We start from the raw sequence: 13,689 nt of genomic DNA on the forward strand, positions 1-13,689 counted from the left end.
AGGTTCAAGGGAAAATAAGACTTGTGATAAGTCTATTTACAATAGTGAAAACATGAATTCATAGAAGCATGTATTTGTTATGATTTATATGTGTTATTGATATAAACATGGTAAGTAAAAGGGATTAATGGTGATGATAAGAATAATAATAAGGATAATGAAATGATAGGTATATGTGAATATAGGTATTGATGTGTTTTTTATGTATTGTAAGATGATATGTTTATGTGATAACATGATAAGATGACAATGATTTACATGTCATATGAACACATGAAAAATGTTATGAGCCATATGAAAGAGAAAGTATATGTGATACATGAGGGTGAATCCTATGTTTATATGAATATGAACTCATATGAGAATTGACATGAACTACGTGATTACATGTATATGTGAATGAAACCATGAGCTTATATGAATATATGATATGGTTACATGAATATGTAAAAGGATATAAAAGATAATGCCCATGTTTTGTTTCATGAGAGCTAGGGGTATAGTTGGCATGCCAAGAGTCGAGGGTCTATGTGGTCTTTCGGGACATATATGTATTCTTTGGAACATGTGTGAAGTCTGGTGAGACACATACTTGATCCTTGGCATATGTATATGATTCTTAAGGAATGATATGTGGTCCTTCGGGACATATATGTATTCTTTGGAACATGTGTGAAGTCTGGTGAGACACATACTTGATCCCTAGTATATGTATATGATTCTTAAGGAATGATATGTGGTCTTTATGGACATTATTATATGGCACTACGGTGCAATTCTACGCGGCACTCCGGTGCAGTTATATGTGGCACTTCGATACAATTATATGAGTTGTGGTGACAACATTAGTGCACAACCTCTATGTACTCGTATATCTTTAGTTCTCACATGAGTATCATGGGCTATTAAATAGATAATATTAATAAAGTGATATGATAATATGTTTTTTTCCTTGTGGAATTTCATGTGTGATATTGATTGTACAAATGGTAACTTATAAGACCATATGATGAAAGGAATCAATGATAGTGATAAAATAAGAAAGAAATGAAGATGATAATATAATTGCTTGGGTGTACGTGTTTTATGATAGTATATATACATAGTGTACATGACATGATATGTATATGTGCAATTGGTTATGGTATATGTTATATGATATGGACATAAGAGATCATAGGAACATGAGATAAGAGATATGAATGATAATGACATATATGTATGCATATATTTATTACATGTAAAAGTATGAGTGGTATGAAATGATAGTAGTAATTGTTTAGGTATGATTATTAGTTACCGTCTACCTTATATGTTTATATGCCTCACTAAGTCTTTGACTTAGCGTGTAAGTGATTTACACGTAAGTTTCGAGAAGAGTAAAGAGCAATGTGGAGCAAGACAGGTCAGTTCTTCTTACTAAAGGTCAGATCAGAAAAGATGTGAATAATATTTATTTTAGTATATAAAGTTCTAGTTGGCATGTTTTCAAAAGAATCTATTGTTTAAGCTATGAACAGTTTTATAAATGTTTCGAATAGTTATATGTAAATAATAAGTGAAAGATACATGCTCTGATTGGTTTTGTAATAATGAAAATGTCTTTTATGTAAATGAGTCATTTATATGTTATAAAAGTTTTAAATTACTCACTATTTTATACAAGTACATGTTTTAAAAAGGTCAATGTGACACCTCGGATTCGTATCCGGGTCGGATACGGGTTGGGGTGTTACAATTTGGGACATATTATTTCAGCTGTAGGAGTAGCTACTGATCCTAGAAAGGTGGAAGTAATGAGGAATTAGCCTATACCTAAATCTTTAAAATCTATGCGTGTGTTTTTGGGTTTAACAGACTACTATAGGAGATTTATAAAAAATTATGGCACCATCAACAAACCTTTGACATAATGCTTAAAAAATACAGTTTTAAATGGAACATTGAAGGCTTGGCTGCTTTTGAAGATCTAAAACAAGCTATGTGTGTTGCCCCTGTTTTAGCTCTACCATATTTTAGTAAGAGTTTTTATTTGGAAACAGATGTCAGTTCTGGAGGTATAGGTGTTGTATTATCTCAAGATGACAGACCAATAGCATATCATAGTAAAGCTTAGTCCTATGCATTCTTCTATTTCCATATATGAAAGTGAGTATCTTGCTATTTTATTAGCAGTCTCTAAGTGGATACATTATCTGGAGAGCAACCCTTTTATCATTAAGACATACCATAAACCCCTGAAGTATCTATTAGAGCAAAAATTAACTAACACCATTCAAAAGAAAGGATTGACTAAACTGTTGGGGATAGACTACACTATTCAATACAGAAAAGACAAATCAAATGTGGTAGCAGATGCTTTATCTAGACAGTGGGAAGATCAAGGTCAGTGTCTTGCTATGGGAACTACCTTATTAATACATAGCTAGGTTCAGGAAGTTGAGGACAATTATAAGGAGGACACACTGGCTATTGAATGGATTTCAATATTGACTGTAAATTCCAATGTTGATCCTAGATGGAAATATTCAAAGGGTATCCTTAGATTTAAAAATAGGGTCTATATTGGTACTGATGGGTCTCTTAGACTACATATTCTTCAAACCTTGCATGATTCACCTCATGGAGGTCATTGAGGAACCCATGCCACTTATCATAGGATTAGATCTTATTTCTATTGGCCTAGGCTTAAGGCTATGGTGACAACTTATGTAAGATCATGTGCAGCTTGTCAACAAACTAAAGTGGATCATATAGAAAAACCAGGCCTGTTACAGCCCCTACCTATTCCTCAGCAAGCTTGGGAAGTAATTACAATGGACTTTATAAAGGGTTTACCTATATCATTAAGGAAAAATTATATTCTGGTGGTGGTAGACAAGTTTACTAAATACATCCATTTTTTGGCATTGTCCCACCCTTACTCTGTAGCTGATGTAGCTAAGCTATATTTGGATAATGTCTAAACTCCATGGCTAACCTAAAATGGCCATTTCAGACAAATACAAGACATTACTAGCCTCTTTTAGAAGAAATAATAAAGCAATTGGGGACTAAAACCCTATTCAGTACTGCTTACCATCCATAAATATATGGACAAACAGAAAGGGCCAATCAGTGTCTCGAACAGTATCTAAGAGGCCTATGTTTTTTCAACCAAAACAGTGGACAAAACATGCTGAGTGGTGGTACAATACCACCTATCACACTGCCCTAAAACTCACACTCTTTCAAGCTTTATATGGCTACAAACCTCCTACAATGGTATGCACATAGAATCACAAGTACATACTATAAGTGAGTTAATGCGCAGCATAGAAGAAATTAGACAGCTCATGAAACTACAGTTAGAACATACTAGCAATCGCATGAAACAACAAGCATATAAGAAAATATCAGAGAGAGTCTTTGAAGTAGGGGATGAAGTTTACCTCAAATTGCAACCTTACCGACAAACTTCCCTTGCCCTGCGAAAAAAAATGAAATTAGCAGCCAGATATTATGGACCTTACAATATTCCAGAGAAAATTGGAGAAGTGGCATACCGTCTAGACTTACTGGAGACGTCACGCATGCACCCAGTTTTTCATGTGAGTCTCCTGAAGAAACATATTGGTGAATCGGCAAAATCCTCAATAGATCCTCCTGCAGTGGATGAAGAAGGTCAGTTCAGAATAGAGCCTTGTAAGATATTAGGCAGAAGAATTATTAATCGACACACAAACCTGTAACTCAATTGCTCGTTCGATGGACTAACCTGGATGAGACGAATGATACTTGGGAAGATTACTCGTTCTCATAGGGTAGTTTTACACATTTGATCCTTGGGGACAACGATCGTCTCAAGGGGCGGGTATTGTCACAGTAAGAGGAGAAGGACTAGGGATCAAAGAAGAATTGGGGGATAGAGAGGCAAGGGTTAGGGATTGAAAGAAGAAATTGGTAATTAAATTACCTGGCACGTGAGAGGCACAAGCAGATTTTAATCTCAATTAGTCAAGCAGCTAGCCCAAACGTGAAGCCCATTTCCTGTTGAAGATAACATAATTAGTTAAGCAATGAGAGCCAATTGGCCTAGATAGATTCCCTAGTACTATTGTAAACAAATAAAACGGTACCTGTAATGGGATCATTGTGCATATTTTGAATGAAATTACGATTCCTTCATCTCTTTCTCTATTTATTCTTCCTACATTTTCTTCTCTCGACTTCTCTAATCTCTCGCAACAATAACATGTCCCTTTGAATTTAGTGATTGTCTTCCACGTTGGATCTTCTCTGTGTTGGGTTGGTCATTAAACATGTCATATGCAATTTGACCAAAAACTTCATATCTTCCCTTCCTCTCCATGCTGGTGTGTCATCTTGGAACGTTGGGAGTGATGGTTTAATTGCTGCTCTTTTAAGCAGAATATTTCTTGGTAGTAGTGTCTCAAATTCAGTCCATTTCCAGCCTCCATCCTTGGTAACCATGGACGCAATTGTCTTTAATTTTAAATCATGAATATTTACATTCTGAATATACTTGATTAGTGGTTCATTCTCATTCAGCCAGGGGTCCATCAAACTTGATGTTTCGACCATTGCCTATGTTCCACACAACTCCTTTTCTCGTTTCGTTCCAAACTTTTCTTAGCTCTCTCCAAAGTTGTGGATATTTTTTTTGTCTTCAAGGATTCTGGTATCGACTCTCCCCACTTGTATTTTGCTCTTAAAACTTCTACCCAAAGATGGTTCTTATTCTTTATCAGTTGGAACGCTACTTTCATAAGAAAGCTATTTTGTTGCATACGCTTTTTTATCCTAAACCACCTTCGAGCATGGATTACAATAGATGTTATCCCATCTAACTAGATTGACACCGTACTTATCATCCCAGTGGCCCCATATAAATCTTCTAATTGGCTTCTCAATTTCCGTGCAAACACCTTAGGGTAGTTCGATTAATTGCGTCGTATATACCGGTATTGCTGTTAAAACAGACTTTGTGTAACACCCATAATCTGTATACGTCTAGAATTATTAGTTAAAGATGTTACATTAACATTTCATATCATTCCTTGAACATAATTACTTAAAAAAATTGTTTCTTTGTAAAACATCTCTTTATCAACTTTAAACATATTTTATTAAGCATATATATTCATAAAATAATAATTATCATTCAAAACAAATCCAATTTTACACAATAATTAGACAGTTTAGTGTTGTTTCATAACTATATAAAACTGCCTAAATACTGATTGATTTAAAAACCATTTAAAACCTAAATTTTATACTATTCATTCATAAATGCAATTATAACTAAAATAACCAAAATTAAAATAGTCCTAAATTACTATTGCATATCCTTTTAAAATAAAGCAACCCAACAAATATAATGTACATGAAACTAATAAGCCAAAGATAGGACATATTACTGATACTGTCAGTAGGTTTGATTTCCAAAAGATGCTCGGAAAGCTCCTCACTTCACGTCTTTTCTTTATTCGAACCTACACATGAAAATCATCATGCGCTAAATAAAACTTAGTGGGACAATTATACACTAAAGTGAGTTAAAACATAAAATGCAATAAAATATTTTAAGACATAAAGAGAAATGTAATTTAATGAAAAACATTGAAACTTTCAAACCTAGTTATTTAAGTCGATTTCCTCTTTAGAAAACCTAGTTATTTAAGTCGATTTCCTCTTTAGAAAACCTAAAAATCACCATCTCATAATTTTATCAAAATCATGTAGATCAACATCAAATATAGCAATTATTTCATTTTTCTTTTTCATTCGTATATAATTCACAACTTTCATTTTCACTTTCATATTCTTTCCTTTCAGATACTTTTCTTAACTTTCATATTCACTTACATAGCTCAATGCATATTTATGAGAACACAAAGTACGTAAGTAGAATATAAGGTGCACACAAGGCACATCACGGTGCCAATCTTAATTGAAACATATAATGCACTCCAAGTGCAATCATTACATGAGCACCAACGGTGCAAATTATAATGTACAAAAATGTACCATAACTTAACTAGAAAATACTCAACTTAATGACATACCAAATGTACCTACGACTCTCAATGCAACATACAATGGGCTTATATATCATAATAGAATCATTAATTAATCAACGTTTGAAAATCATTAATCTTAAAAATTCAGCATCATAAAAATATTACTTCGGCAGTTCATACCCTAAATCACTCATAAAACTTATTGAAAATATTATAGAAATCATCCCTAGTTAAAAGTTATAAATCATACTTGAAAATAAAATGAGGTTGACTTAGCGTAAGTCGTCCTCGATCATAAATTTAAATAAATAAACTGCACTAACATTAATACTTTATATACAAGTCAAAATATAAGCCTCACTAAGCTTTATGCTTGATTTTTGCTTTCGATTCACTTCTATCATGAAATTGATCACAATTTCATATTCTGGCAGTTTGCACTACCTTCAAAGAAATATTATTTTGTATTAATCTACACACTTAAAAACAATTCCTCTTATACCAATAGAAACTAGACTCAAATAAGAATCTAAATATATAATACACTTCTTCTAGTTCAATTTATACAATTTATAGTGATTTTCAAAGTTAACTTATAGAAGTTGTTTTGCGCATAATTTGCTCCACTTTTTTTACCTATACTCGATTAAAAATTCATATCTTTTTGTATACTCATTGAAATCAATAGTCGTTTATTTTAGAAAAAAATAGTCTCATATAAAAATCCAATGGTACAAAATCATCCTCTAATCATTTTTGTATAATTTATGGTGATTTTCTGAACTTATTATTCTGATCACAAATCTAGGCAGATTTCACCAATTTGTATTTTCATCTTATTCACTAATTCTATTAGCTTACCAAATGCACATATATACATAAATCACAAAGTCACATAACATTTGAAGTCACTTCTTACTATAACAACTTCGTCACTGACTCATCGCAAGCCAATGTTTGCTCGATAACATAAATACAAATTAAATTTGCACTCACCGGGTGTCTTAGCTTGTAAACCTTACTAGAACTTCATAGTACGTCCTTAAGCTTCTCCTTACCTTTAACATTGTTTGATCTTGATTTCCATCATAATCTAAATGAACATCATTTACAAAACATATACATTTAAAATTATATGTTAGAATCTTACTAACATATGCACACAATAGAAAATAGATTCCTAAAAACCTTTCGATGATCATTTTATACGAATTTCATATCACATTATCTAAATGAACACCATTTATAAAACATATACATTTTGGTGCTCATTTTAATACTTCAAATTGACCAATAAATCCCTTTTTATCCAAATTTACCCAAACTTCACATAACATTCTTTAACTTTCCATTTTAACTACCACTTATGAATCCTTTTAGAATTCATATCAACTTTCCATTTTATTCCAAATAGTCATTTGCCATTTAGCTTCAATTCAAGTTTCAAACAACTTAATTAAATTTCCAGCATCTAATTTTCAGTCCAATACCTCAACAACTCCACTATTACCACTTAAGTCACTAACTTTCTCAATATTTGTCATTTAGTACTCAAACTTGCCAACTTTCCAAAATAGTCAAAATTTCACATTCTAACATCAAATTCAATATTCTAACTTTCAATTCCAACATAGTAAATCATCTTTCTAACATTTTCACATAAACCCCATAATTGTCAATTAGATCCCCCAACTTTCATAAAATTACAAAATGGCCCATTAACTTTCTAAAGCTTGCATGGGGAAATTTTTTACAAATTTTCCCCAATTAATTCTTAGGGTCGAATATCATAGTGGTTAGGGTTCTTGATTTTGACTTGATTTAAGCATGGAGTCCACCTCTAAACAATATTTCAAGGCTTCTAAAATCAAAGCCCTAACATAATTTAACCAAATCACAATTTTCTCAAAACCCTAGGTCATGGCCAAATGGAATTTCACCCAATTTCAAGTAGTTTTAATCATCATACAAGCTTTAGAATTAATCTCTAACATCAAAAACATAAAAATCTTTCATCAAATCCTCAAAATAAAAAAAATCATACATAAACCCTAATTTTTAAACTTGTCATATAGGCATGATCTCCTTGTAATATTTATACAAAATGATAGATAATTTCAAGGGGATTAATTCTCTATCTAATAGCTTAATCCAAAAATCAATAGAATAAGCTTAAAAATGAACTTGAAAATTATTACCTTAATAGACACAGTGGTTCACGTTTGGGACTGGAAGAAGCTGAAATTTTCTGATTTTTTCGTCAATTAAAACATAATACACTTGGCTTAATCTAATATAAATGAATTTAAAATTCTATTATGTGAAATTATCATTTTACCCTTAATAAAATATGACAATTTCAACTTGCCATTGGAATATCTTCCATTTTAATATTCCAAAGTCAAAGATGAACAAATAAAAATCCACTTTCCACCTTTTCCCTTGCAAATTTTCAAAAACTGCAATTTAGTCATTAAATTTTCCAAGTTCAGCTAAATATGTAAAATCGACTTCAATTCCACTGATTCACATTAAATTTCACTGTTCAAAAATTTGGAAATAATATTTATAACATTTATCTATCATCCTTCAAATTTTCGTAAAATTCTAGTTTGATCTGATTTTCTTTCGAACTTTACTGATTTATAGCTTTTAACACAAATTCTGGATCAAAATTCTAATTCCCACGAAAATATCATTCTTGAGGTTGAATTATTCATTTACAGGGTCAAAATAGCTAACTTTTAAAAATTACCCTTTTGGTCCTGAACTTTTCTAACTTTTTCTTCGGCCAATAAACTTTCAAAATTTATGTTTTGGTCACTAACCAAAATTTGGGTATTACACTTTGCTAATGTGATGCGCCCCGCTAGTGATAGTTGTTTCACTTTCCACCTTGCTAGCTTGTCTTGAACCTTTTGAACCACGTGCCTATATCTTCCTCTCCTTGATCTCCCGTGTAGCAATGGTACCCCGAGGTATTTACCCAAATTTGATACCTCCTTAAACCCGATCATTCCTTTTATTGTGTTCATTGTCTTCTTTTGGACTTTTTTTGAGAAATATATATCCGTCTTTTCAATATTGACTTTTTGTCCTGATGCTTCGTAAAAGTCCTCCATTGTTTTATAAATAATGTTAATTTGATCAGTCAAAGCTTATGCAAATAGAATCATGTCATATGTGAAATTTCAGGAGTCTCTTTGGAGGTTTTGAAAGGTTTCCATTTGCCGCCTTTCACATTGCGGGTGATCGCTTGTGCTAGTCTTTCCATGCACATCACAAATAAGTAGGGTGATATCGAATCCCCTTGTCGAATACCCCTGGTTGGTTTGAATGAGTCCGTCATCGATCCATTCCATAGGATTTGTGTAGATACTGATGAGACACATTGAATAATCCTGTTATAAAAACTACTGGGTGACCAATATCTTGTAGTGTATCTTTGATGAACGACCATTCAAGTCTATCATAGGCTTTTTCCAAATCGATTTTTATTGCCATCCAACCTCGTTTACTTTGCTTTCTTCGCATTGAATGGATTACTTCTTGAGTTATGATTATGTTGTCCGTTATGGATCGTTCAGGAACGAAGCTAGCTTGAGTGTGTGAGATCCATTTCGTCAGTAACGACTTTAAACGATTAACCATGATCTTTGTCACCACTTGTAAAGAACTGAACAAAGGCTTATTAGCCGGAACTGTGACAAGTGTTCTGGTGCTTTGATTTTCAGTATAAGGACGAGTAGAGTACGGTTCAGACTCTCTTCCATTGGACCTCCATTAAATAGGTTTTTCACAAATTGGCAGACCGAATTGCCCACTACCTTCTAGTTTCGCTGATAGAACAGAGCGTACATCCCATCTACACCTGGCGCTTTCCACGGGTTCATCTCAAAGGAACACCTTTGATTTCTTCATCCGATATTGGTGCTATTAAAGTCTCCAGTTTTTCTGCTGCTAGCTTGGGGAAATCACCTCTTTATAGCATAACCGTAGCCGTTCGTGGATGAACTGGTACATAGTTTTTTGTAAAAGTCAACTGCCATTTTCTTCAGTTTCTCTTGATCGAACACTATTCGTTTCTTGAGTCTTTCAGAGCTGTTATAGTATTTTGTCTCCGTCTGCTTATGGTTGAGGCGAGGAAGAATTTTGTGTTGTTGTCACCGTGCATTAACCATTGATTTCTTGCTTTTTTGAACCACAAGCTTTCTTCTTGTTCTAGTAAGATATCTAGTTCCGACTTTAGTTCTTTCTCGAGCTCGATCAGGAATTCGGAGTGTGTTGTTTCTAGTGCTCGTTCAATTCCTTTCAATCGTGCTAGAATCCTCTTCTTTTTGCTGCCAATGTGGCCGAATATATTCTTGTTCCAGGTGGTGATTCTGTCTTTGAATTTTTCCAAGTTGGTTTGTAGATCTATATCGTTGTTCCAATTTAATTCCAAAAAATCCTTGAAGAGTGGGTGGTAAATCCAAGCAGCGATGAAACGAAATGGACGATCTGATTGTTTGTTCTTTGTACAAGTCGGTCGCAGTAAAATTGGCCGATGATCTGATCTGATACTCTCAAGGTGTTCCACTATGGCATTCAAGCAACGATTTAACCATGTTTCATTGGCTAAGCATCTATCCAACCATTGGTAGAGATTGCCCCTTCTCCATGTAAATTCACTACCTTTGACGCTGATGTCTTGCAATCCTGTGTTAGAAACAAAGTTTCACAAAACTTTCGCTTATTCCTGATCCCCTAGGCGCTCCACCTCTCCTCTCATTACGATTTAAAATAGCATTAAAGTCTCCGCCTAATATCCATGGGACTCCATCTCCTGGATCTAATTGTTTAATCTTGTCCCATAGCATCTGTAATGCATCTAATATTTCAGAAGAATCAAGGATAAGATACAATATTGTATCTCTTTTGAGAGAATCGAAGAAAAACAACCATAAATAGGAACTTCCGCAACAACCATACCATCAAGGGAATACTGGTCATGGAAGAAACGATTAGCTTCACGTGGATCATATCTTTATAAGTGCATCAATCGTCAGAAGTAAGTTGGATTGAGGATATGCGATTAGCTCTCTTGTTAATAATAGCTTTCTTGTGGAAATAAGAAGTGTTTATGTAACACCCTCTACCCGACTTAGTCGAAAATCAGATCAAAAATGTAATCGAAGATTACAGAAAAATCGAATATAAACAATCATTTCTAAATATTAAATGATACAAATGAATCTCATAGCTAATCGAGAATTAATCAGCATTATTAAACAATTCCAAATGTAACTTCTGATTAAGAACCAAATCATATATTTCCATAACATTAAGGATTAGACTATATTAATTCATAGTTAAGGGACTAGACTATAAATATAAAAACTATAATGGTGATCAAAACATTAATTTTTAATATATATTTGTATATTAATCAATTGTTCTTTCAAAAATATAATTTTCTAAAAAAAATGGTGACTCAATCGGACACTAAATGACAAAGTTATGAATGAAGGATTATGTTACGGATTGAGAGAAAAAGGAAAAGATTCGAGAGAAGAAATTAGAAGAATGAGAGTTTGTAGAGAAGAAATTTCATCATTCATTGCATAAGGAATTTTTACAACCATGGCAGGTAATTATTTAGTTACATTTGCCATACATTTAATGCCAGTTGTCCATCCTATATAACAACTAAATAACATAATTATTCTTCTCTTTCCTTTCTTCTGTAGGTATTGGGCCGTCGGGTTTGGGCTGCTCCTTCATACCTTTATTGTGCCTGGCCTGCTCCAGCTGTTGCGGTAAGTTTTCCTCGTGCACCTCACGTGATTCAATTCTCAATTCCCTGTCTTCAATCTCTAACCCTCGATCCTCATTTCCTAATTGCTCTTCGATGATTCCTCATCCTTCTTCTTCTCCAACCATAACAATACCACCCCTCGAGACGAGCCTTGTCCCCAAGGATCGAACATAGGAAACTGTCCCTTGAGAGTCGAATAATCCTCCCAAGTGTGATTCTCTTCAGCGAGATTCTCCCAGCGAACCAAAAGTTGAGTCACAGGTTTATCGTTTCTGTTTACTATCTGCCCATAATCTTCAAGGGTTTGATTTGTAACTGCCCTTCTTCATCTACTGTAGGAGGATCGATGATAGCAGTGGATGAATCACCGATGAACTTCTTCAAGAAGCTCACATGGAATACATGATGCAATCGAGAGGAATCTGGTAAGTCTAATCGATAGGCTATTATTCCTATTTTTTCTAGAATTCGATAAGGCCCATAAAACTTCGATGCTAACTTCAAGTTTTTTCTCAGGGAAATGGAGGCAATGGATGTCTGCCTGTATGGCTGTAATTTCAGGTAGACCATATCCCCAATCTCAAAAACCCTTTCGATTCGATTTTTATCCTCTTGTTGTTTCATTCGATTACCAGTCATCTGTAGTTGATTTTAAGTAACTGTCTAGTAGCCTCTCTACTGTTCATAATCTCTGAAATTGACTGTATTGTAGACTCTGTAAGCTAAACCATAATAGGTGGTTTGTACCCATACCTGAAAAGGAGTTAGTTTTAGAGCAGTGTGATAAGTGGTGTTGTACCACCACTCTACATGGGGTAGCCACTTAGCCCACTGCTTAGGCTAATAGAAACAAAGGCCTCTCAAATACTGCTCCAAACACTAATTAACTCTCTCTGTTTGTCCATCTGTTTCTGGATGATAAACAGTGTTGAAAAGTGTCTAGGTACCTAACTGTTTCATCAATTCTTTCCAAAAAAACACTTGTGAAGGTCTTATCCCTGTCAGAAATGGCCATGTAGCTTATACACATTTTCTAAGTATAGTTTAGCTACCTTTGCTGTAGAATAAGGATGAGATAAGTACACAAAATGACTATACTTTGTAAACTTATCCACAATGACCAAAATACAGTTTTTCTTGAGTGAAGTAGGTAAACCCTCAATGATTGTAGCAAACCAGACTTTGCTATATGTTCCACCTTAGTTTGTTGGCAAGTTTCACAACATCTCATATAAGTAGCAACCATAGCCTTAAGATTTGGCCAATAAAAATTTGACCTAATCCTATAATATGTAGCTTATGCTCCTGAATGTCCACCTTGAGGAGAGTCATGCAAGGAATAACCTTCAGTCTAAGGCTTCCATTAGCTCTAATATAAACTTACCACTGTATCTAAGAACAGCCTTAGAATACTTCAATTTACTGTCAGCAGCATGATTAATAGTGAGAATTGAAATCTAATTCTGAGCTAGAGTATCTCCTTGATAACATTCTTCTACCTCTTGAACCCAAGTAGGTATCAAAACAGTTACCCCCAAAGTAAAACATTGAGCTTGATCCTCTCATCTTCTAAATAAGGCATCAGCAACAACATTTAACTTCCCCTTTCTATATTCTATAGTGTAGTCGAATCCCAGTAGCTTTGTCAACCGTTTCTTCTGAATAGTGGTAGTCAACTTCTGTTCTAAAAGAAACTTTAAGGCTCATGGTCAGTCTTATAATAAAAGTTTTGCTCTCCAAATAATGTCTCCATTTTGAAATAGCCAAGAGAATATCAAGATATTCTCTTTCATAAATGGATAGTGTTGAATGTCTAGGGCTTAGAGCTTTACTCAAATAAGAAATAGGTCTTTCATAAATGGATAGTGT

The sequence above is a fragment of the Hibiscus syriacus genome, unplaced genomic scaffold (genome assembly GCF_006381635.1).
Source record: "Hibiscus syriacus cultivar Baekdansim isolate YM2019G1 unplaced genomic scaffold, ASM638163v2 tig00116959_pilon, whole genome shotgun sequence".
Classification (NCBI taxonomy): domain Eukaryota; kingdom Viridiplantae; phylum Streptophyta; class Magnoliopsida; order Malvales; family Malvaceae; genus Hibiscus; species Hibiscus syriacus.